This window comes from Ornithorhynchus anatinus, chromosome 3, assembly GCF_004115215.2.
Source record: "Ornithorhynchus anatinus isolate Pmale09 chromosome 3, mOrnAna1.pri.v4, whole genome shotgun sequence".
Lineage (NCBI taxonomy): Eukaryota > Metazoa > Chordata > Mammalia > Monotremata > Ornithorhynchidae > Ornithorhynchus > Ornithorhynchus anatinus.
Genome location: NC_041730.1, coordinates 91,666,511 through 91,689,678, shown reverse-complemented (window position 1 = coordinate 91,689,678; position 23,168 = coordinate 91,666,511). Strand labels below are relative to the sequence as shown.

General features: G+C 47.0%; 1 protein-coding gene across 4 annotated transcripts in view; it reads right to left on the bottom strand.

The window, feature by feature from the left end:
• The window catches only part of DAB2 (DAB adaptor protein 2), a 77,772-nt gene extending 54,843 nt beyond the window's left edge, over positions 1 to 22,929 (bottom strand). For 2 of the 4 annotated variants that reach the window (XM_029060191.2, XM_029060192.2), the window contains exon 1: positions 22,831 to 22,929. The gene's annotated coding sequence lies outside the window, so the exon portion shown is untranslated. The remainder of the gene's footprint in view (positions 1 to 22,830) is intronic. The other 2 variants (XM_029060193.2, XM_029060194.2) reach the window with 1 other exon arrangement.
• Between the last annotated feature and the right edge of the window lie 239 nt (positions 22,930 to 23,168).

The window sequence follows — 23,168 nt, the reverse complement described above, 5'->3', positions numbered from 1 at the left end:
AGGGAAGAGAGAAATAGAGGGCGAGGGAAGAGAGAAATAGAGGGCGAGGGAAGAGAGAAATAGAGGGCGAGGGAAGAGAGAAATAGAGGGCGAGGGAAGAGAGAAATAGAGGGCGAGGGAAGAGAGAAAAAGAGGGCGAGGGAAGAGAGAAATAGAGGGCGAGGGAAGAGAGAAAAAGAGGGCGAGGGAAGAGAGAAATAGAGGGCGAGGGAAGAGAGAAATAGAGGGCGAGGGAAGAGAGAAATAGAGGGCGAGGGAAGAGAGAAAAAGAGGGCGAGGGAAGAGAGAAAAAGAGGGCGAGGGAAGAGAGAAAAAGAGGGCGAGGGAAGAGAGAAAAAGAGGGCGAGGGAAGAGAGAAAAAGAGGGCGAGGGAAGAGAGAAAAGAGGGCGAGGGAAGAGAGAAAAGAGGGCGAGGGAAGAGAGAAATAGAGGGCGAGGGAAGAGAGAAAAAGAGGGCGAGGGAAGAGAGAAAAAGAGGGCGAGGGAAGAGAGAAAAAGAGGGCGAGGGAAGAGAGAAAAAGAGGGCGAGGGAAGAGAGAAAAAGAGGGCGAGGGAAGAGAGAAAATTCATTTTTCCTCCTCTTTTCCCAAAGGAAGCAATCCTGAATAGTTAGGTAATGCCTATACATTATATACACCATGCACTACTTTAGCATGTGGCAGTCAGAATACAATAGTACATTCATGTCGGTCCCTATGTGGCTTGACCTACAATGACAATTATGCACATAAATCTCAAAAATAATTGCCATTCGTTTTTCACATTTTCTGCTCAAGTAGCACTGCACCGAGTAACCTTGAACACTAGTGCTCATTTGGAGGGGGGGGGGGACTTAGAGAAAGAAAATGATTCAGAAACATCTGCATTTTCAATGATGATCAGAGGGTCATATTAAGGTAGAACACGCACTTAGATCTTACACCTTGTGGGGGTAAACTTAGGTGCCAAAAAAAAAAGTTAAAGAAAGAAAGAGAGCAGATGCCAAGAAGTCAAATGCCTACCCTTGAACCGTCACCCCAAAATAGCGCTCATCTCCAAACAGTCAAGCGGGCGATAGGTTCTTAACGGTCTGCTCGACTACACCAAGTCCGCATTCAGTGCTCCCCTTTCCCGGGGCCTCCAGGCTAAAGTGCTCATTCCCCTCAAGTGTTATCACGAGGGTTTACATTATACTTTTCCGCAGCTCATTTTTCCGAGCCGCTCTTGGGTTTCTGAGTCGGGTCAAAAGGAAAGAAATCCGTCAGCCACGTGATGCTTCCTCAAAGCAGCCGGGAGTCGTATGTACGCTGAAGGGTTGAATTGATCGGTCTGACATTTGTGCTTCGGCTTTTCAGCCGGTTAGAAGGTTGCATGGTCCGGATGGATATTTCACACTTCTCGGCTGCATCACGTATGGTAATCAAAACTGGGTTTGCCTTCTGGTTTAATCTGGGCTTTTGAAAGAATGGATTCTAATCGCTCCGGTCCTCCCTCCCCACAGAAAGTCAGAATTTACATTTCTCTCTTTATTAGGACACATTTTATTCATTTATATTGCTGTCTCCCCCTCCAGTCTGAAAGCTAGTTGTGGTGAACTGAACTAGACTGGAGAATTCAGCATGGCATAGTGCATAGAGCATGGGCCGGGGAGTCAAAAGGACCAGGGTTCTAAGCCCGGGCCCATCACTCATCTGCTGTGTGACCTTGGGCAAGTCACTCAACATCTCTGGGCCTCAGTTACCTCTTCTGTAAAATGGGGATTAAGACTGTGAGCCCAATGCAGGATGGGGATCGTGTCCAACCGGATTTTCTCGTAGCCATCTTAGGGCTTAGTATAGTGCCCGGCACAGTTAGTGCTTAACAAATGCCATCATTATTATTATTATTATGAATTCCTTGTTAAAAAGCCTCCAGATGTAGATATTCTGCTGCATTTCTCTCTCCCAGGCATTAAAAGTCCAGTGCTCTGCACGCAGTAAGTGCTCAATAAAATACCAGTGACTGATTCTGTCTTCCTTCATAGCCAGTTCCAAGGACAAGTGGCTTTTATGCCCCCCAAACACAATCAAAATTAAAATTTCAAATTTCAAAGGAGGAAATAATAATAACTGGGTTTTTTTTAAGTGCCAAGAACCAAACCATATTAAGGGCTAGGGTAGATGCAAGATAATGGGCCTCACAGTCCAATAAGGAGAAAAGGCACTGAATCCCCAGTTTGCAAATGAGGGAAACTGAGGCACAGAGAAATTAAGTGACTTGACCAACGTCATATAGCAGGTACATGACTTCCAGGCCTGTACTTTTTCCACTAGGCCAGAAGATTGAGTGTGGAGGAAAATGTCAAAAACTAAAAACTAATTAATGATTGTAGTGGATAGAGCATGGACCTGGGAGTCAGAAGGACCTGAATTCTGTTGTGTGACCTGAGGCAAGTGCCTTTACTTCTCTGCGCCTCAGTTACCTCATCTGGAAAATGGAGATTTCAACAGAGCTCCATTTAGGACATGTACTATGTCCAACCTGATTAGCTTGTATCTTCCCCAGAGCTTAGAACAGGGCTTGGCACATAGTAAGTGCTTAACTAATACCATAAAAAAGGAAAAAAAAAAAAGATGTAGAGTTGGAAATTTTACCAGGCTATTAAGACAAAAGAACACTCCTCCTGATGATAGGGCAAGAGGACAGCATCCAAAGTCAAACCTCAACTCTTAGGTTAAGCTTATGTAAGCATCTTCCATAGAGAGGAAGTTTTGTCATGTTTTCTAGATTTTTTTTTTTCCAGAGTCTAGTTGCTCAGGTTCCACTTTGGCCAGATTAAGATGGAATTAATGTCTCTTCCAGGTTGATTTTCCCTTGATCATTCCATCTTTGCAAGTATTATTCTATTTATTGCCATCGTTCTCGTCTGTCCGTCTCCCCCGATTAGACTGTAAGCCCGTCAAACGGCAGGGACTGTCTCTGTTGCCCACTTGTTCATTCCAAGCGCTTAGTACAGTGCTCTGCACATAGTAAGCGCTCAATAAATACTATTGAATGAATGAATGAATAGAAAGAGTGTGATGAATGGGTGATTAGAATCTGAACCGATTCTATTTATTGTGATTAAGTCGTCTTGTTTTTGTCCGTCTCCCCCGATTAGACTGTAAGCCCGTCGATGGGCAGGGATTGTCTCTGTTGCCGAATTGTACATTCCAAGCGCTTAGTACAGTGCCCTGAACATAGTAAGCGCTCAATAAATACTATTGAAAGTATCAACATGAGCTGTATGATCACACATCCAGGAAGATTGGTTATTTAGAGGCAAGATTGGTTATTCAGAGGCCCCAGGTCTTCAGTTTAATTCCAAATGGTAAAAATAAGATAAGTCACCAGAGAAAGTACCTCTACTGGGCCATCGGCTCAGACTCGGGCCCAAAGATGAGTTTTCTGATCCAGCCTGAGTTACAGCTGTGGGGAGACAGGAGAACTGTCAGAGCAGAGAGACCGTTACTGCCCCATAAACTTTCGGCTTTGAACTAGCTAGGCCAAATTTAGAGGACTACAAGCCCTTAGCAGTGGAAAGGAGGGTTGAGAACTGTTGGCCTTTGTAGAACCCCGGTCACTTTATACTAAAGTGGCCGGAGGGGTCATATTTAGAAGTTGTCAGATTGTCGCCTTCTAGGGAATTCTCCAGAAACCATTAAATGGGCAAAGTGGCCCAAGAGAACTCAAGAAGCTTCTACAATTGCTCCATTTATTTCCAGACAGGCACTGATACACTGGGAGACTGACTTCAGTTCCTAAACTTGTATATTTAGGGTTTGCCAGATACAGGTTTATACTTCTACATAATCGCCACATCCTTCATACAATCATTTACTGAGCGCTTAATGTGTGCAGAGCCTTGTATTAAGCACTTGGGAAAGTACAATAGAACAATAAACAAGCAGACACATTCCCTGCCCACGAGCTTAAGCCTCATTGTCCATCCCTGAGTGGGCTAGAGAAGCAGCGTGGCTCAGTGGAAAGAGCAAGGGCTTGGGAGTCAGAGGTTATGGGTTCGAATCCCGGCTCTGCCACGTGTCAGCTGTGTGACTGTGGGCAAGTCACTTAACCTCTCTGTGCCTCCGTGACCTCATCTGTAAAATGGGGATGAAGACTGTGAGCCTCACGTGGGACAATCTGATTATCTCCCCCAGTGCTTAGAACAGTGCTCGGCACATAGTAAGCGCTTAACAAATACCAACATTATCATTATTACTACCTGAGGTGCCATTCATTCTCACCTACAGTTCAAGGTTCATTCATTCATTCAATCGTATTTATTGAGCACTTACTGTACTAAGAGCTTGGGAAAGTACAACATAGCCAGCACATAAAAGGTACTGAAAGAGTGGTTCAGAGACTTCCACCGACAAGCCAGATCCCTTTTTGGATCATGGGGTGTGATGTCAGACACAATGCACTCGAAAGGATCGGACCTCGCCTACAGTTTTCCTTCACTCTCCTAAAAAGGGAGGCTTCCAACAACCGTATCACCGTGGAGTTCTCTTTGGCTCTGGGTGCTGAATAGAAATGGAAGGCCAGCTCTACAGAGGACTCCAGTTCCCTCAGAGAGACTGAGCACCATGCCCAAGTTTTGACACCAATCCCTGAATCAGAGAGCTCAACTGATGATTCCTATGCCCGGTTGCAAACAATTATTTATTTATATTGATGTCGGGCTCCCCCTCTAGACTGGAAGCTCATTGTGGGCAGGGAATGTGTCTATTATACTGTACTCTCCCAAGCGCTTAGCATGGCGCTCTGCACATAGTAAGCACTCAAATACCATTGAATGAATCAGTTGTATTTACTGAGCGCTTACTGTTTGCAGAGCGTTATACTAAACAGGTGGAAGCATACAATAATGAAAAGGGGTTGGTAGACATTCCCTGCCCACAGAGAACTTAAAGTCCAGATGAACCACACATTGGATTCCTAGGAGCATGTGGTTAAGGATGCCTTTCGTGGTTCAAAGGGATTCTGGCTAGAATCTAAACCACGGAGAAGAACAAAGCAACGTAACATTTGCGGCTCAGGCCGCTCTTGCCGGGGAGTGGGATAAATAGTAATAATATTCAAGCACTTCACGTGGAGCAGTGCTAAGCACTGGGAATCAAGCGCCATGCCCATCTCTCGGTGGAGCTAGTGCATTCTGGCAGGACCAGCATGGTAACCAATGTTTAGTACAGTACATGACACATTGTAGCCACTTAAATAGCACTATCATTATCCTCTGAACGAAAAGAAAGGTTGGGGAACCACCTCCAGCCAGGACTAGAGCAGCCTCCTGGGCTTCTAAATCTGTCCGATCTCCTGCTCCTGTTGGATTTTCCTTCAGGTTAGGACTTTCTGCTAAGAAAAAAAAGATGAACTACCCAAAGACCAAATCTCAGGAATCCACCTCTGTCCCAGAATGACCACTTGATTGTAAACTCCAAGGGCAGGGCCTGAAATCTCTCTTTCTAGTGGATATTCCTAAGCACCTAAAAACTACATCAGCATTTGCTTGAGCCACCCTGAGAGTCAGTCAAATCAATCGTATTTGAGTGCTTACTGTATGCAGAGCACTGTATTGAGCCCTTGGGAGACTACAATGTAACAGAGTTGTTGGAGACGTTCCCTGCCCACAGTGAGCTTACGATGGCTAATGAAATGGGCGAGGCCACAGAGACTCCTGGTGCTGCCGTCTCAGAGATTATGTTCTAAACCTGCAGACAAGGAAACGGTGGGTGCCTTTGGGTGGACTCACAGGGCAAGAGATCGTCCACTGGCTCGGAGCAAGTCACCACCAGAATGGCGGAGTGGCTAGAGCACGGGCCTGGCAGTCAGAAGGTCATGGGTTCCAATCCCAGATCCACCACTTGTCTGCTGTGTTACCCTGAGCAAGTCACTTCACTGTGCCTCAGTTATTATAAAGTGCCATCAAGTCGTTTCCGATTCATTCATTCAATAGTATTTATTGAGCGCTTACTATGTGCAGAGCACTGTACTAAGCGCTTGGAATGTACAAATCGATAACAGAGAGAGACAGTCCCTGCCCTTTGACGGGCTCACAGTCTAATCGGGGGAGACGGACAGACAGGAACAATAGCAATAAATAGGATCAAGGGGATGAACATCTCATTAAAACAATAGCAGATAAATAGAATCAAGGTGATGTACATCTCATTAACAAAATAAATAGGGTAATGAAGATATATACAGGTGAGCGGACGAGTACAGTGCTGAGGGGAGGGGAAAGGAGGGGGGAGGAGCAGAGGGAAAGGGGGGATTCATAGCGATTCAAAGGATATCCTTTCTCCAGAACATCCTGTCCTATGCCATAATCCTCAACCTTTCTAATGGTTCTTCATCTATAAAGTGGGGACAGACTGTGTTCCCCACATGAGACAGGGACTGTGTCCAACCCAATTTGCCTTTAACCACCAGGGTGCTTAGTACAGCGCCTGGCACATGAGAATTCAACACCACAATTATTATTATTGTTATGAAGACTCCTCAAGCTCACATCCTCTTGGCAGGTCATATTCATCCTTGACCCTCACCTCGGTCATATTTATTAAGCATTTACTATGTGCAGAGTACTAAGTGCTTCGGAGAAACACTGTGTCACGAAATTCCTCTGTGCCCAAGAGAACCGGACATACTGGAATTGCTGTTCTATTTCAGCTAGCATATTTATGAGGTGGGATAGAATTTGAGGCAGTTTAGGGTAGCGTCACTGACGTAACTAACTTTAGCTTAAAGCTACAGAGATTGAAAGAGTGGGCAATTCTTCTCCAGTTTAAATCAAAGATTTAAGATTGGTCAAGTGTGTTCCAGCTGCCACTGAGTAATATTTTATTTCATACTACTGAGCACAGAAGCCTGGCTCTTAGGTGTTTGATTGTTTCAGTTCCTTTCGTTTTTTGCTTATTATGTGCCAGGCACTGTACTAAGAGCTGGGATAGATACAAGCTAATTAGGTTGGATACACATCACGTCCCACGTGGGACTCACAGTTTTAATCCCCATTTTACAGGCGAGATAACCGAGGCAGAGAAGTTAAGTGACTTGTCCAAGGTCATAACTTCTAGAGTCATAGAGAAGCAGCGTGGCTTAGCGGAAAGAGCACGGGCTTGGGAGTCAAAGGACCTGGGTTCTAGTTCCTACACCGCCATTATCTGCTGTGTGACCTCGGGCAAGCCAGGTAAATTCTCTGTGCCTCGGTTTCCTCATCTGTAAAATGGGGAATAGATACCCTTGTATCCTTGCAAGATACAGGCTAGGAGAAATTCACGCTTGAGGGTAAAGTGGGCTGGAACACGTAAAGGACTGCAAAGACAAAGCCTTGATCAAAAAGAGAGGATGTAGGGGCTCTTAATCAGGTTGGGGAAGCCTCCTTCAGAAAGAAATGTGACTACTTTTATAAGGCCAAGGTTGAGGTAGATGAATTTGTTTATGGGATGAAGAGCTAAAGATAGGATAGACTTCACAAAAGTCAAGTGCATTTTTGAAGAGGGATTTGTTTAGAGGAGGTATTTTATTGGTAGATGAAAAAGAGGGAGTTGCAAAGAGGACCATCTGGAGAATTTCACCAACAGCTCATCCCTGCCCCCTCTTACTTCCACCCCCCCCAGGCCTTGAGCAGATATAAACTGCTCGATATTGTTTGTTATAAACAACATTCTTCTAGAGAGCAAATACTCCCGGAGAACTGCTCAGCGGTGGTTTGCACCCTCATTGTGGGCAGGGAATGTGTTTACCACCTCTGCTCTGTTCTACTCTCCCAAGTGCTTAGTTCAGTGCTCTGCACACAGTCAACACTCAATAATTACAACTGAAGACACTAGCCAAGCTGAAGTTTTCCCCAAGACATTTTCTCTGTCATTCCTGGTTTTCCATTCAAGAAGCTCTGTGATGACATCAGGATCGCTGCTGAATCAGTTACTGCTCTTTCCACATAAACACAATTTTGAGATGCAGTTAAACTGTTTGCTATTCTGACTCCTTGGGAATTTTATTCATCTTAATGTTTACCTCCCTCTCTAGATTGCAAACTGGTTGTAGGCAGGGAACGTGTCCACCAACTATATTTAATTATACTTTCCCAAGTGGAAAAGCATCATGGCCTAGTGTAAAGAGCAAAGGCCTGGGTGTCAGAGGTCCTAGGTTCTAATCCCTGTTCTGCCATTCGCTTGCTTGTGACCTTAGGCAAGTAACTTACCTTCTCTGTCCTGTTTCTTAAATTGTAAAACGGGGATTCTCCCACCATTCTGTTCTCCCTCCAACTTGGAATGTGAGCCCCATGTTGGACAGGGCCTATGTCTGACTCAACTTATACCTACCCCAGAGCTTAAAAGTCAATCATATTTATTGAGTGGTACTCTGTGCAGAGCACTGTATTTGTTAAGCGCTTACTATGTGCAGAGCACTGTTCTAAGCACTGGGATAGATACAGGGTAATCAGGTTGTCCCATGTGAGGCTCAGTCTTCATCCCAATTTTACAGATGAGGTAACTGAGGCACAGAGAAGAAGTTACTCGCCCACAGTCACACAGCTGACGAGTGGCAGAGCCGGGAGTCGAACCCATGACCTCTGACTCCGAAGCCCAGGCTCATTCCACTGAGCCACACTGCTTCTCTAATTACTGTACTAACTGCTTGGGAGAGTACAGTATAACGATAGACACATTCCCTGCCCACAACAAGCTTACAGTCTAGAGGGGGAGACAGACATTAATACAAATCTTACATTCATTCTATCGCTCGGATTTATTGGGCACTTACTGAGTGCAGAGCACTGTACTAAAACATTTGGAAAGTACAATTCAGCCTTAGAGAGAGACTATCCATGCTCAAATATGTTTAGACATCTAGATAGGTTTACAGATTTGTATAAAAGTGCTGTGAGGCTGAGGCGAGGGCCATGAATAAAGGGGTCAAGTCAGGGCAATGCAGAAGGAAATTGAAGAACAGGAAGAGAGGGCTTACGGAAAGCCTCTTGGAGGAGATGTGTCAGACACCCAGTAAGCTTAAATGCCACGAAAAAGAATGCTTAGTACAGTTCTCTGCACATAGTATACACTCAAATACCACCGAGTGCTAGTATGCAGAGCAATATCTAATAACAATAATAATAATAATACTATTTGTTAAGCACTGATTCTGTACCTGGCACCGTATTAAGCCGATCTGCAGGCATATCGGGATGGATACGGGCCCGTCCCACATAGGGCTCACAGTCTTAATCCCCATTTTACAGATGAGATAACAGGTACAGGGAAGTTAAGTCACTTGTCAAAGGTCACCTAACAGACATATGGTTGAGCTGCTATTACAGCCTAGGTCCTTCTGACTCCCAGGTCCGTGCTCTTTCCGCTAAAGGAAAGCGGCCAAACAATAAACCTGACTTGATGTCCGCTATCCTCTCCTCTGCTCCAGGTCATGGCTTTCGAGCAGATCTCTGTCTCCGTTTATACCACGGAAGGCATTTGCAATTACACAGTTTCTACTGTAACTAGCACTAGTCTGCTTAATACTATGACTATTTGAGACACTATTAGCTACAGAAGACCCTTGGTTTCCTTTGAAACAAGACGACCAGCATATCAAAGATTCCTAACTTCCCTTTTGTAGACAAGAGCCCTCGTGTTTATAGAATGATAGAGTGAGTCAACTCAGCATTGCCAAGAAGAATTTGAGTGTCCCCACCCCCTGCCCACCTGTTTTCAGGTGAGGAGAGTAGGAAAAGGACTGCTCAAAGTCATCTAGGACCTTATTGCCCCTGGCCTAGAGGGAGTAGATTTAAATTGTTACTTTTCAGTTCCTTACCAAACAAGGACGCAACACTTTATGATTTCTTATATCTTATGGTATGTTAAGCGTTTACTATGGATTAGGCACTGTAAGAACTGGGGTAGATGCAAGATAATCAAGTTGGATCCGGTTCCTATCCCACATGTCAGTCAGTCAGTCATATTTATTGAGTACTTGCTATGTGCAAAGCACTGTACTAAGCATTTGGGAGAGTACAATACAAACACAAGCACATTCCCAGCCCACAACAGCTCTCAGTCTTAATTTGTTTTACAGATGAGGTAACTGAGGCCCAGAGAAGTGAAATGACTTCCCCAAGGTCACACGGCAGACAAGCAGAGGAGCTGGAATCAGAACCCAGATCCTTCTGACTCCCAGGCCTACACTCCATCTATTAGGTCACACTTCCGCTGCTTCTATCTGTTAATCGCTTACTATGTGCCAGGCCCTTTACTAAATGTTGGGGTTGCTACAAGCTAATCAAGTTGGACCTTGTTCCTGTCCCACATAGGACTCACAATCTTAATCCCCATTTTACAGATCAGGCAACTGAGGCACAGTGAAGTGACCTGCCTAAGGTCACAAAGCAGATATGTGGCAGAACCGGGAGTAGAACCCAGGTCTGTCCTCTATCCACTAGGCCACACCGCTTTGAGTCTATGGGGCTTAAGGAGTTAGAAACAAAACAGGAAAGAGCTTTAATGTGCATTTAAAGTGGACACAGACTGAGGCATCTGGCTTCGCCACTCACAGTGACTATTCAAGCCAGGCCCAAGGCCGGCCAGGGGTACCCTTGGATTACAGATTAGTGGATGATGGGATGCAAAACTGTATGGATGGGCAAGATCTGGGGGCTTTGAAGCACTTCTGACAATACTTGAAAGAACACAATTCCTTAGCTAAGCAAGTCGATGGGGGTGCATATTGTCACCTTGATCCTCCTCCCATGTAATCCACAAAGGCTTCCCTGGTCTCATTTTCTTCTCAGGACATCCCTGGGGCATATTGCCCCATTTTACAGTGAGCGAAACCGAGGTTGAATGCCATGTCAGAGGCCACCCAGATGGACTCCACTAGGCCAAGGATTCATTCATTCATATTAATTGGACACTTCCCGTATGCAGAGCAGTGTACTAAGTGCTTGGGAGAGTATAATTAATAACAACGGACATTCCCTGCCCACAGTGACCTTACAGTCTAGAGGGGGGAGAGACACTGATATAAATAAATGACAGATAACGTACATAAGCGCTGTAGGGCTGGGAGAGGGGATGAAATAAAGTGAGGAAATCAGGGCAATGCAGAAGGGAGTGGCAGAAGAGGAAAGGAGGGCTTAGTCAGGCAAGGCATCTTGGAGGAGATGTCCACTCAATAAGGCTTTGAAGGTGGTGGTGGGCAGGGCAGGAGTTGGGGAGTAATTGTTGGATTTGAGGAGGGAGGGCATTCCAGGCTAGAGGCAGAATGTGGGCAAGGGGTTGGCACGTTAAATGATGATGAGGACGGTATTTGTTAAGCGCTTACTACGTGCCAAGCACTGCTCTAAGTGCTGGGGTAGATACAAGGTTATCAGGTTGTCCCACGTGGGGCTCACAATCTTGACTCCCCACTTTACAGAAGAGGTAACTGAGGCACCGAGAAGTGACACAGCTGACAAGTGGCTGAGTAGGGATTAGAACCCATGACCTTTGACTGCCAAACCTGTGCTTTTTCCATTAAGTCAAGCTGCTTCTACCACTGCTCCCGCTAACAGCTGAATTGTTGGTTCTGCACTGGGATTATGACAGCGGAGCTGACTTTTCCTTCAAGGACCAGGGAGAGAGACGAATTAACCTGTTAACCCATCCCTAGTCTTATCAAAATGATCACCACCTTAACATGACCCTTAAGCCAAAGATTTAGAATTGAAATTTTCATTCGAAAAGGAGTCATTGCATTGAAAATGCAATTAGATGTACCTGTTCTAATCTCACAGACCAAACAAAGCGAGTTGAAAAAAAAATAAATTCAGCTGCTGTTTAGTTTTACTGTCAACTGTCGGTTTCCCAATTCAGTTTTATGTGAACAGTCTTAACTGTTTAGGATCAGCCAAATGGAAAAAAAAAAAAAAAAGAGAGTGTTTGCATGATCTTGTTTCTTTTTACTAATGCTGAGGATTCCCTGGGTTTTAGAGTTGAGCCTATCATCGTTCACGAGAATTTCAGCCAACACAACCAGAAGTGAGACAGCTCTACTCATCCCCAGAGCAACTGCTTTCCATCCCACAATCTGTGTTTCTCAAGGTGAGAAGGTGGAAGCTGCGGAGCTCCCCAGTGTCCCCAGGTGCAGAATTTCTTACTGGGGAGGTGTGGTGGTGATACTCAAGGGAATCAAGTGCTCCTTGCTTCCCTCAAACATTTTGATTTCCACACCACCTCCACAGCACTTACCTACACATCTGAGTTTAATGTCTGATTCCCCATCTAGTCTGTAAGCTTACGGTTAGGGATCACGTCTAGCCTACTCTACTGTATTGACTCTCTGGAGTGCTCAGTACAGTCCTCTGCATGCAGTAAGTACTCAAATACCCTAAATTAATAATAATAATAATGTTGGTATTTGTTAAGCGCTTACTATGTGCACAGCACTGTTCTAAGTGCTGGGGTAGATACAGGGTAATCAGGTCGTCCCATGTGAGGCTCACAGTTAATCCCCATTTTACAGGTGAGGGAACCGAGGCACAGAGAAGTGAAGTGACTTGCCCACAGTCACACAGCTGACAAGTGGCCGAGCCGGGAGTCGAACCCATGACCTCTGACTCCCAAGCCCGGGCTCTTGCTACTGAGCCACGCTAAATCGGTGGGGAAGAGAGTCATCGAATCAGAAAAAAACACCTTGCCTTGCCAGCCTTTATGGTGAGGATTTTATTTCTGAAGGATGACGACGATATGAGGGAGGTTTCGTATGAGGAGAGATTTTAGCAGACTATCCTAAATTGATTTAGAATAGAGGCAACAGGAAGGAGATGGAAGGAGAGCATAAGAGTTTCAAACTTGGAGTGGGATTAGATCTGCCTCCTGGTTTTCTTAGCTTGTGATCAGGAAAGAGAAAGCTTGTTTTGGAAATGTTTTTGCTCTACTCTTACAGAGCAGTGGATAAGCCTGTAGCTGAGGAGGCTGGGTTTACTTAGAAGGCATCCGATTCATCTGCTGAGAATGGGAATTGAAGGTACTGAAAGATTCAAGTACATTAATGTGCCAGGCATTAGGAGACCCTGTGAGCTCTATTTTTACGGGCTTCTATTATCGATGTGTTTGTCCCCATAGGAAGAGACCAGCAGACCTAAAACAGAGTGTCCTGGCAGTTTGTTATGTGGTTCTTGTTGTGGGCAGGGAAAGTGTGTTTCTTCATTATATTGTACTCTCCCAAGCGCTTAGCAGAGTGCTCTGCACACACTAAGTGCTTAATAAATATTTGATTGAATGAATGAATAGTCATGAGCCTCAGAGCTGGAAAGTCTAACCTCCAGGACAGATGGGATCTAGACTTTCCTGGAAAAAAAAAAAAATCTAAGGTGAAAATTTCCATCACTTTCCTCAGGAGTCCATCCCCTTATGCAAATCCCAGATTATTAAGCATTTGTTAAGCACTGGTCTGAGTGCTGAGGTAGATAAAAGGTTATCGGTTTAGACACAGTCCCTGTCCTGCGGGGGGACTCACGACAGGAGGAAGTAGGATTTAAATCCCCATTTTGCAGATGAGGAAACTGAGGCACAGAAGTCATTTCTCCAAAGTTATACAGCAGACAAGTGACAGAACCAGTATTAGAATTCGGCTCCTCTGACAGATTATAAGATCTCAATGTCGGTCAACAGTATTTATTGCTCACTTAGTGTGTGCAAAACGCTGTACTACACACTTGGGAGGGCACGATATAATAGAACAGACACTTTCATGCCCACAGGGAGCTTGCAGTCCAGAGGAAGAGCTAGGGTTGTGTCTGCTACCCTCTAAGCCCGATGTGGGCAGGGGTTGTCCCTCTTTATTGCTGAATTGTACTGTCCAAGCACTTAATGTTGGTATTTGTTAAGCGCTTACTATGTGCCGAGCACTGTTCTAAGCGCTGGGGTAGACATAGGGGAATCAGGTTGTCCCACCTGGGGCTCACGGTCTTAATCCCCATTTTACAGATGAGGGAACTGAGGCACAGAGAAGTGAAGTGACTTGCCCACAGTCACAAGCTCACGGTCTTAATCCCCATTTTACAGATGAGGGAACTGAGGCACAGAGAAGTGAAGTGACTTGCCCACAGTCACACAGCCGACAAGTGGCAGAGCTGGGATTCGAACTCATGAGTCCTGATTCCAGGGCCCGTGCTCTTTCCACTGAGCCACGCTGCTTCTCTTAGTACAGTGCTCTGCACACAGTAAGCGCTTAATACGACTGAATGTTTCCAAATGCCCTTTGCAGTGCTCTGCACACAGCAGACACTCCAACCCTAATGGCAACAATCAAGCAACTCAAATCCAAAAGTCCTCTTGCCCTCAGTTGTTGCCCACTTGCTTCTTTGGCTCTTGAAAGTCTTGGGAAACTGAGTTTTGGCTTTCACTAGAAAAGCCCCTTGAGTACTAGTCAGCTGTTTAGCTTTCTCTTCTCCAAGCTGAATATTCCTCTAATTCCTTCAGATGTCCCTCACTGGACCGTTTTTGCATCCCCTGAGTGGTCTACAAGGCAGAATCAAGCTACTCAAGTGAAGGAGAAGTTGGGTATCCCTTTGCCCAAGGGATGGTATTTGGTATTTGTTAAGCGTTTTCTACGTGCAGAGCACTGTTCTAAGCGCGGGTATAGAGGGTCATCAGGTTGTCCCACATGAGGCTCAGTCTTAATCCCCATTTTACAGATGAGGTAACTGAGGCACAGAGAAGTGAAGTGACTTGCCCACAGTCACACAGCCGCCAAGTGGCAGTGCCGGCATTCGAACCCATGACCTCTGACTCCCAAGCCCGTGGTCTTTCCACTGAGCCACGCTGACAGAAGGTTTATGTACTTGGTCCAGGTCTGTGGGCTGGGTAGCAAATCCCAGTCAAGAAGACTTCTTCCTTTAGAGAATTAGAAATGGAGTCTCCAGTGGAATCATTAGGGCCTGTCACTGGACAGAAGTGTTGGTCAAAAAGTGAGTTTGCAACCCTGCTCACAGAGGTAAGGCTCATCGGCACTGGAGCATTTGGGGAACTCACAGGATGAGAGAGATGCTCCAGCGGGTCAATGGAGTGGGAAAGCAGAAGGAAGGCAAATGGATGAATCCCAATAACGAATGGGGTTACCACAACTAAGCCACAACGGAACAATAATATCGTATTTGTTAAGCATTGACTAAGCGCTGGGGTAGATACAAGCTCACCTCCTCCAAGAGGCCTTCCCAGACTGAGCTCCCCCCTTTTTCCCTCTGCTCCCTCTACCCCCCCTTCACCTCTCCACAGCTAAACCCTCTTCTCCCCCCTTTCCCTCTCCTCCTCCCCCCTCTCCCGTCCCACCCCCTCGGCACTGTGCTCGTCCACTCCACCGTATATATCTTCATCACCCTATTTATTTTGTTTAATGAGTTGTTCTTCCCCCGATTCTATTTACTGCCATTGTTCCTGTCTGTCCCTCTCCCCCGATTAGACCGTAAGCCCGTCATAGGGCAGGGACTGTCTCTATCTGTTGCCGATTCGTACATTCCAAGCGCTTAGTACAGTGCTCTGCACACAGTAAGCGCTCAATAAATACTATTGAATGAATACAAGCAAATTGGGTAGGATATAGACCCACATGGGATTCGCAGATCCAATCCCCATTTTACAGATGAGGTAACTAAGGCACAGAGAAGCAAAGTGACTTACCCAAGGTCACATAGCAGGCAAACGGCGGAGTTGGGATTTAGAACCCATGACCTTCTGACTCCCAAGCCTGTTTCTAGTCACTCCGCCACTCTGAAAACACCGAGAAAGTCAAAGGTGCCAAGGTGGCTGAGGAAAGGGGAAAACACTTGAAGAATAGACTATATTGCCAAGACAGATAACTCAGAACACTACTAGGTTAAAATAATAGTCATAATCCCTGAAATGAACCCTCGAAATCAAAGCAGTTAGATGACTTTGCTGCATAAAGCAGCATGGCTCAGTGGAAAGAGCCTGGGCTTGGAAGTCAGAGGTCATGGGTTCGAATCCCGGCTGCCACTTGTCAGCTGTGTGGCCGTGGGCAAGTCACTTCTCTGTGCTTCAGTTCCCTCATCTGTAAAATGGGGATGAAGACTGTGAGCCTCAGGTAGGACAACCTCATTCCCCTGTAACTACCCCAGCGCTTAGAACAGTGCTCTGCACGTAGTAAGCGCTTAACAAATACCAACATTATTATTATTATTATAAAGGCCTGATATCCTAGTCGAGTTCTGTTTCCTCCCCTCCTATCTATATGCCCAGCTTCCATCAGCAGTTCCATTAGCACTTTTGAACCCATGGTGTCTGCGCATTTACTCTGCTCAAAGCACTTTACTAAGAGCTGGGGAAAGTAGAATACAGTGGGTAGACACAATCGCTACCCTCGAATAAACTTGCACTCTACTCAATAGGTCCAAGTGAGCTTAACCAAACAGCAGCCTCCAAACCTCTCATCTGGTCTAGTCCAACTACAGGAAGAAAAAATTTAGAGCCAATGGGATAAAAAAGTGAAAATTCAGGTTGCAGTCTTAATTGTCTAACGTGTCAGGAAGCTAACGTGTTCCTGCTAGCGTGGCCAAGCCTAGGGATGAGGTGTCCATTCATAGAGATGGGTGACCTAGTGGACAGAGCATGGGCCTGAGAATTAGAGGATCTGGGTTCTACTCCTGGCTCTGCTATATGCCCGCTGAATGACCTTGGAGAAGTCACTTCACTGCTCCGTGCTCTCAATTTCCTCTTCCATAAAATAGGGATTTAATACCTATTCACCCTCCTACTTTGCCTGTGAACCCCATGTGGGTCAGGGACTATGCCTGATCCAATTATTTTGTATGTACCCAGAGCTTAGCACAATGTCTGGCATGTAGTAAGAACTCTAATCAGGTGCTCACCGACCCCCCCCCCCCCCGTCCCCACCAAAACTGTGACTGTACTGTGGGCAGGGATTGTCTCTCTATGGCTGCATTGTACTTTCAAAGTGCTTAGTAAAGTGCTCTGAACACATTAAGCGCTCAATAAATATGACTGAATGAATAGTAATTTGCACAATATCTGGAAATTACCTGTACTTTTTCCTTCCTCTCCCATTTAAGACGGTTTACCACCCCCATTCTCCCTATACCTTGTATGGCTGTAGCACACTACAAGAATTCACAGAACTTTATAGCCAAGATCCCAAAAACCTTAATCCTACAAGAGGGGACTGGTGTTCTTGTTCTTAAAGCGAATACAAAATTTTACTTGCCCTGCTCAGTCAGAAATCTAAGCTTGATATTCTGATTATGGTTTATCCCATAGCAGAGAGAAAATATTACATCTCTTCCCTTCAGAATTCTGCTCCTATAATATACCATACTAGAAATTGCTAGCCACACATCAATATTCTCTTTCGGAATAGGAGGAAAAAAAAAGTCTATCATCATGGAGATTGCTAAGGAATTGAATCATCCCATGTCCATATGTATTAAAAAAGTGCCACTGGGCATCCGATTCCATTTGACTGTCAAATGTTTCTTCCGTAAAATTACCTATATGAAAACCTACCTTAGACTCACTTAGAAGGGTTGGGGTGGAGGTGGGGGGTGGGTGGGTTTGAATTAGAACTAGGGCCTTGGCTTATCACCACTAGAGGGAATTGCTTTTTATGCTGTACCCCAGTGTTCATTTCATCAGGAAATAGAGGGCAAAAAGACCCTTAGACAACTAGGATTTATATTTCTCTCCCCTTTTAGCCCCTACCCCGATAAACAGTGAGAGTTAAAAGCCTAGTAATTACTGCTCCACACCTTCCAACTCAAAAAACTTGATCTCAATAGACAACCTCACTTATCACTTACTTGGTCTTTCTCTCTGAATTCCCCTCCGCCTGCTCAAGAGGACTTCCTCCTGGAAATATGCCATTTATTGGCCTTGGCTTATAAGCCCTCGGAGTTACTTGTTAAGCTCAGTGCCAATTACCTTACCGATTAGGAAAGTGCACCAGAACAAAAAGATTACCTGCCCACATGGAATTTATAACCTAATGAACCTGCTAGACAAACTACTTATTGTATGAAGAGATAAATGTTAGTCACATGCTCTGAGATGGCAGCTTTAAATACCACCACAGATGATCAAGTCTCTTGTGACATCTTGCTGTGATGTCTCCATTATGGAGAGTTAACTTCATGACCTGAGGACTCAGTTTAATGCCCACCCCCCTTGTCCTTTGACCTACTTTTCTAGGAGATACAGTCACTCAACTTCTCTGTGCCTCAGTTACCTCATCTGGAAAATGGGGATTAAGACGGTGAGACCCACGTGGGACACCCTGATTACGTTGTATCTCCCCCAGCGCTTAGCACTGTGCTTGGCACCTAGTAAGCACTTAACAAATACCATTATTATTATGATATAGAACTATCTTCTATAGCTCCATCTCCTTAGCGGTTACAGTCTGACAAATAGGCACTAGCAAAGCTCTGTTAGCCTATAAGGAGGGCAACAGACCGCACAGATGATTTTATCTTACTCTGATGATGGGTTCAATGGGCTGTAGAGAAACCATTAAGAGAAGTTATGGAGGTAAGAGGTACTGATTAGCTTAAAGATAGCAGAAGGGTGAAATCTAGGTCTCTGCACTAATAACCTCTACCAGTTGATAGTTAGGACATGAATCTCTTCAGACTGCCTTCACAAGCTAGGATGGAAATGCTTTGTGAATAGCCCTCCACAGGTGGTCTTTCCCTGAAGGAGGGGTGAGGAATTCCATTTCACTCAACTGAGTGTGTACTTTCCAGTCAGAAGTCTTATTTTTAACCCTGATTTGCAGATAAGTGGTACATCACCAAAACAAACACTGTACGTATCCCTACTTCTGGCCACCACTGAAGCTTACGCCCTAGACGGCAACTACCAGGAGAGCAGAGGACTAGCTAGATTTCTTTCATTCATTCAATCGTATTAAGTGTTTACTATGTGCAGAGCACTGTACTAAGCACTTGGGGAAATACAGTACAACAGTGAACAGTAACAATCCCTGCCCACAAGGAGCTCACAATCTTTGGGGAACGGGGGAGGGGAAGGAGAGGAGAGAGACAAAGAAAAAGACAACACAAAGAAATACAATTACAGACAAATTACAGCCATTTAAAAGTGGCTGAGCTAAAGCTCCATGATTTTTTCCCCCCTAATAATCTGTCACCACACTAAGCTCCTCCCTGCTGACATTGGAAGCCCGGAGGGATTACCCTGCATTTGAGGAAAGATGTTTTTTGCCAGTCGGGAGAAAAGAAGACATCCCATCCTGTTGCTCAGGTGTCTCATATTGCCATTCTGGTTAGGAAGGAAGAACCATTGGGCTCCCTAATAAGAGATGCAAACACAGAACTTTGCAGTTAATTAGCTGTTAAGCACTATCAGCTGCTGGGCCTTTGTTCTGAAGTTCTTAGAGGAGCTTGTTACCAGCATGGAAAGTGTCTACCAACTGTTAGATTTTACTCTCCCAAAGGTTTAATACAGGGCTCTGCATACAGTAAGTGCTCAATAAATATAAATGGTTGATTATAATCACTCCAGGGTGCTCCAGATGCCCAATAGTCTTGCCTCCTCCCCCTTCAGATGGTTAAGTATTTCAAGGTTTTAGCTAGGACATTGAGAAGAGTAGCCAGGAAGGCTTCACTTGGTAAATAGAAAAACTTTGGCTACAAAACTTGGGCAGCAGGCAGAGCGTGTGACAGTTCAGCTTGATTCTCAATAGTGTTATAGTATTACTGCACTATTATAGCTCTACTTTACCCCAAGTGTACTGTTGGAAATGCATTCTGCTGTAGTTCCCCTGGCTCTCACCGTCTAAACAAATAGATGGCCAATTTATTGTCAGTTGGCCAACTGTGAAACAAGAACGTGAGTCCAGATGTTGCCATTATCCTTCCGATACGAACGAGCAGCAAACGCCGACCGTAAGAAGAAGAGAGCAGCAGAAAGTCACTCTAATAAAGAGTTGGAATGATGCTGTGGAATTAGTAGCCATGTGAGGTCATGATAGTGTGTTAAATTGCACTAAGTGGTTTCACAATAGTTTGATTAGATCCATGAGGCACAATCAAGTGAACTTTTCTTCCTGACTCATCTTGAAGCAAGTTCAGATCCTCTCCCCCAGGACCTTAAATTTGATAGGGGAGTGCCTGCCATCTCCGACATCAGCTACCACTAATCCAGGGGCATCGCTCGAAACCAGTTCACGCAACCGGGAATCGAACGGCTTTCCCCAAACCCTGATTTCACTGCCAGGAGGTACTGGACTTTAAACAGCTCGCCCACCTTTCTTAGAGAGAGAGGGAAAACTAGCCACCACCCAGATTGGAAGCAGCTTGTGTTTTCTTAAAACCCAAGAGGGATATGCCTGGAACAGACACATTCACAAATAGGCTACCGGGGCTATACAATAATCCTTTTATCCTGCCTCTTTGGAAAACCATTTACCATTGTTTATAGGTCTATTTACTTTACGTGTTCTGTTAATTAAGAATGCGGCCCTGTTTATTTTCTTCCACGTCCCAGAACACAGAAGGTACAGCAGCAGGTCTAAGCCAAAACTACCAGTTCCAAAGGCCATCAGACCTCATTACAGGGGGATTAAGCCCACTTGGGTTAGATCGGGCTAAAGCCAGCGTGTTGAAGAAATAATCAAGCTAAATTGCAAAAAAAAAAAAAAAAAGCTTAGTGCAATCGCTGCACGGCTTCAGCTGAGGCACACTAGTCTCGTCTCGGAAGCCTCGAGGGGGCTTAATACTTTCCTGGATAGGTTCCGTGTTGTGTTTTTGCAACCGGCTATTTGATTTAACAACAGTTAGTCGAGCAGAAGGAACTTTGGGGCGTTAATCGTGAAGGGGAGGAGGGGAGCCCGTGGGGTAGGAGAAGAGACCTGGAAAAAGAAGGCAAGTTCTAAGTATGCAGCCTGACGGCCTCAAAGCAGACCGGAAGGAGATAGGGTCTTCCACCATAGTTCTTCTAACTCCCTTTGGCTAATTTGGGCCGCTTTCCCACCTCCCTCACCGAGGCCTCCCTGCCACCTCTCTAGAAGTGGGCAGCTTCCGGTACCCCGAAGTTTAACGTGGTTTTCCGTGAGGACCTCCCTCAAAACACGCATTCGATAGTATTTATTGAGAGCTTACTATGTGCAGAGCACCGTACTAAGCGCTTGGAATCCACAATTCGGCAACAGATAGAGACATCCCTCCCTCAAGCTCCGATGGGAGGTAGGAGGAAATCCGGCTTCGGATTGCTAGGTTTGTAAGCTGGCCACTCGGGATGGCTTCGCAGCAGGCTGGAGGAAGGTGGTGTCCAGCTGCAAAAATCCAGGTCGCATTGAGTTCAGGGGTGGAAAGGGAGCTCGGGCCACGGAGCCAAGGGCTGGTGTCCCCGGGGAATTAGAATCCCCCACGTCCCCTCTCCCTCCCGTGGGTGGTTTCCAGCCCCCAACAAGATCCCGCTCACCCCCAGACCCCTGGAGGGGCTGGAGACGCCAAGACGGAGGGTCTCCGCCTGCGCCCTGAGCGCACCCCTGGAAATTCATTCAGTCTCAGTATTGACTGAGCGCTTACCGTGCGCAGAGCACTGTACTAAACGCTTGGAAAGTACAATTCGGCAACAGGGACGATCCCTGCCCCAAACGGGCTCACAGTCTAGAACGGGGGAGACGGGCATCAAAACGAGTCAACAGGCTTCGATCGCATCGATAGAGTTCTAGATATATACGCATCGTTAATAAAACGGAATATGTACCTATATGCACACGAGTGGGGAGGGGAGGAGCAGAGGAGAAGGGGGGCTTAGTCTTTTAGACTTAGAAATGCGCCCCGGGAAACGTAGGGGGAGGGAGAACTGTGAGCATCTTCCCGGGGGGGGATGGAGAACCGTCGAGCCCCCAGACCCTCGGGGACCGGCCCCAGCCTCTCCCGGGGTGGGCAGAGGGGCTTGGGGGGCCGGAGAGACTTCTGCCCCCTGGCTCAGCTTCTCCCGCACCCCCAGCCTGTCCTGCGGGCGCAGAGGCAGGAGCTCTGCCAAGAGGGAAGACGACTTCCCTCCCTCATCCCCCCCACCCCGGGCTGTTAGCCCGCTTCCCCCAGGCAGGTACCCCGCTTTCGCCTCCCTAGAGGAGATACTCCACTCCACTCCAGCCGCTCCCCTAGTAAACGCCCCTGCCCCCCCCCCCCCACACTACGTCCCCCCAGGAGCAGATTGGGCCGCGCCCCACATCCCTAGAAGAACCTATCCTCCTGCGCCCCCGAGGCCCCCCAAAACAGGTCCCCCCGCCTCCCAAGAGCAGAACCGCCCGCCCCTCCGAGATCCTCCCAAGAACGGATAATAACGCCCCCCCCCCCCCCCGAGGAGATCCGCCTGCTCCCCCCACAGATCCCCCAAAGATCCTCCCAAGAGTAGATGAGGCTGCCGTCCGAACCCCCCAAGAACAGATCCCCCTGCCCCCCCCCCAATCATCCCAAGAGTAGACAAGCCCGCCCCCGAGCCCCTCGAAAGCAAATCCCCCGCCCCCCAAATGTCCTCTCGAAATCCTCCCAAGAGCAGATGAGCCCGCCCCCCCCCCAAGTCCCCCAGAAGCAAATCCCCCGCGCCCCTCGATAGCCCCCCAAATCCTCAAGAGCAGATACGCCTTGTTCCCCCGGATCCCCAAGAGTAGATCCCCCAACGCCCCCCCCCAAGAGCAGATAAGCCTGTTCCCCCACACCCCCAAGGGCAGATCCCCCCCGCGCCCCAACGTCCCCCCAGATCCTCCCGAGAGCAGAGAAGATCGTTCCCCCAGATCCCCGAGAGTGGATCCCCCCGCCCCCCAGCATCTGCTTCCCGGGGTACTCACGGGCGGGGGAGAGGGGGTCTGGCGTGTGGCGGCTGCCCCGGGCTGCGGCCAGCAGGCGAGCCGCCCCCCGGGCCCCGGTTAAATAGCCCACAGCCCGGCGGCGGCGGCGGGGCCCGGCCCGGCCCGGTCCGGCCCAACCACCCACCCACCCACCCACCGCCCGACGGCCGCGGAGCCCGGGCGGCTTCCAATCAGGGGCCAACGGGCCGGAGAGCGGGCGAGCAGCTGAGCGCGGCGGCCACCCAGGAATGCGCCGGGATGTTTCCGCTCCGGCCTGGCCTGGCCTGGGCTACTCCCCCTGGCTCTGCACCCCCAGCCCGCCCCTCCCCTCCCTCCTT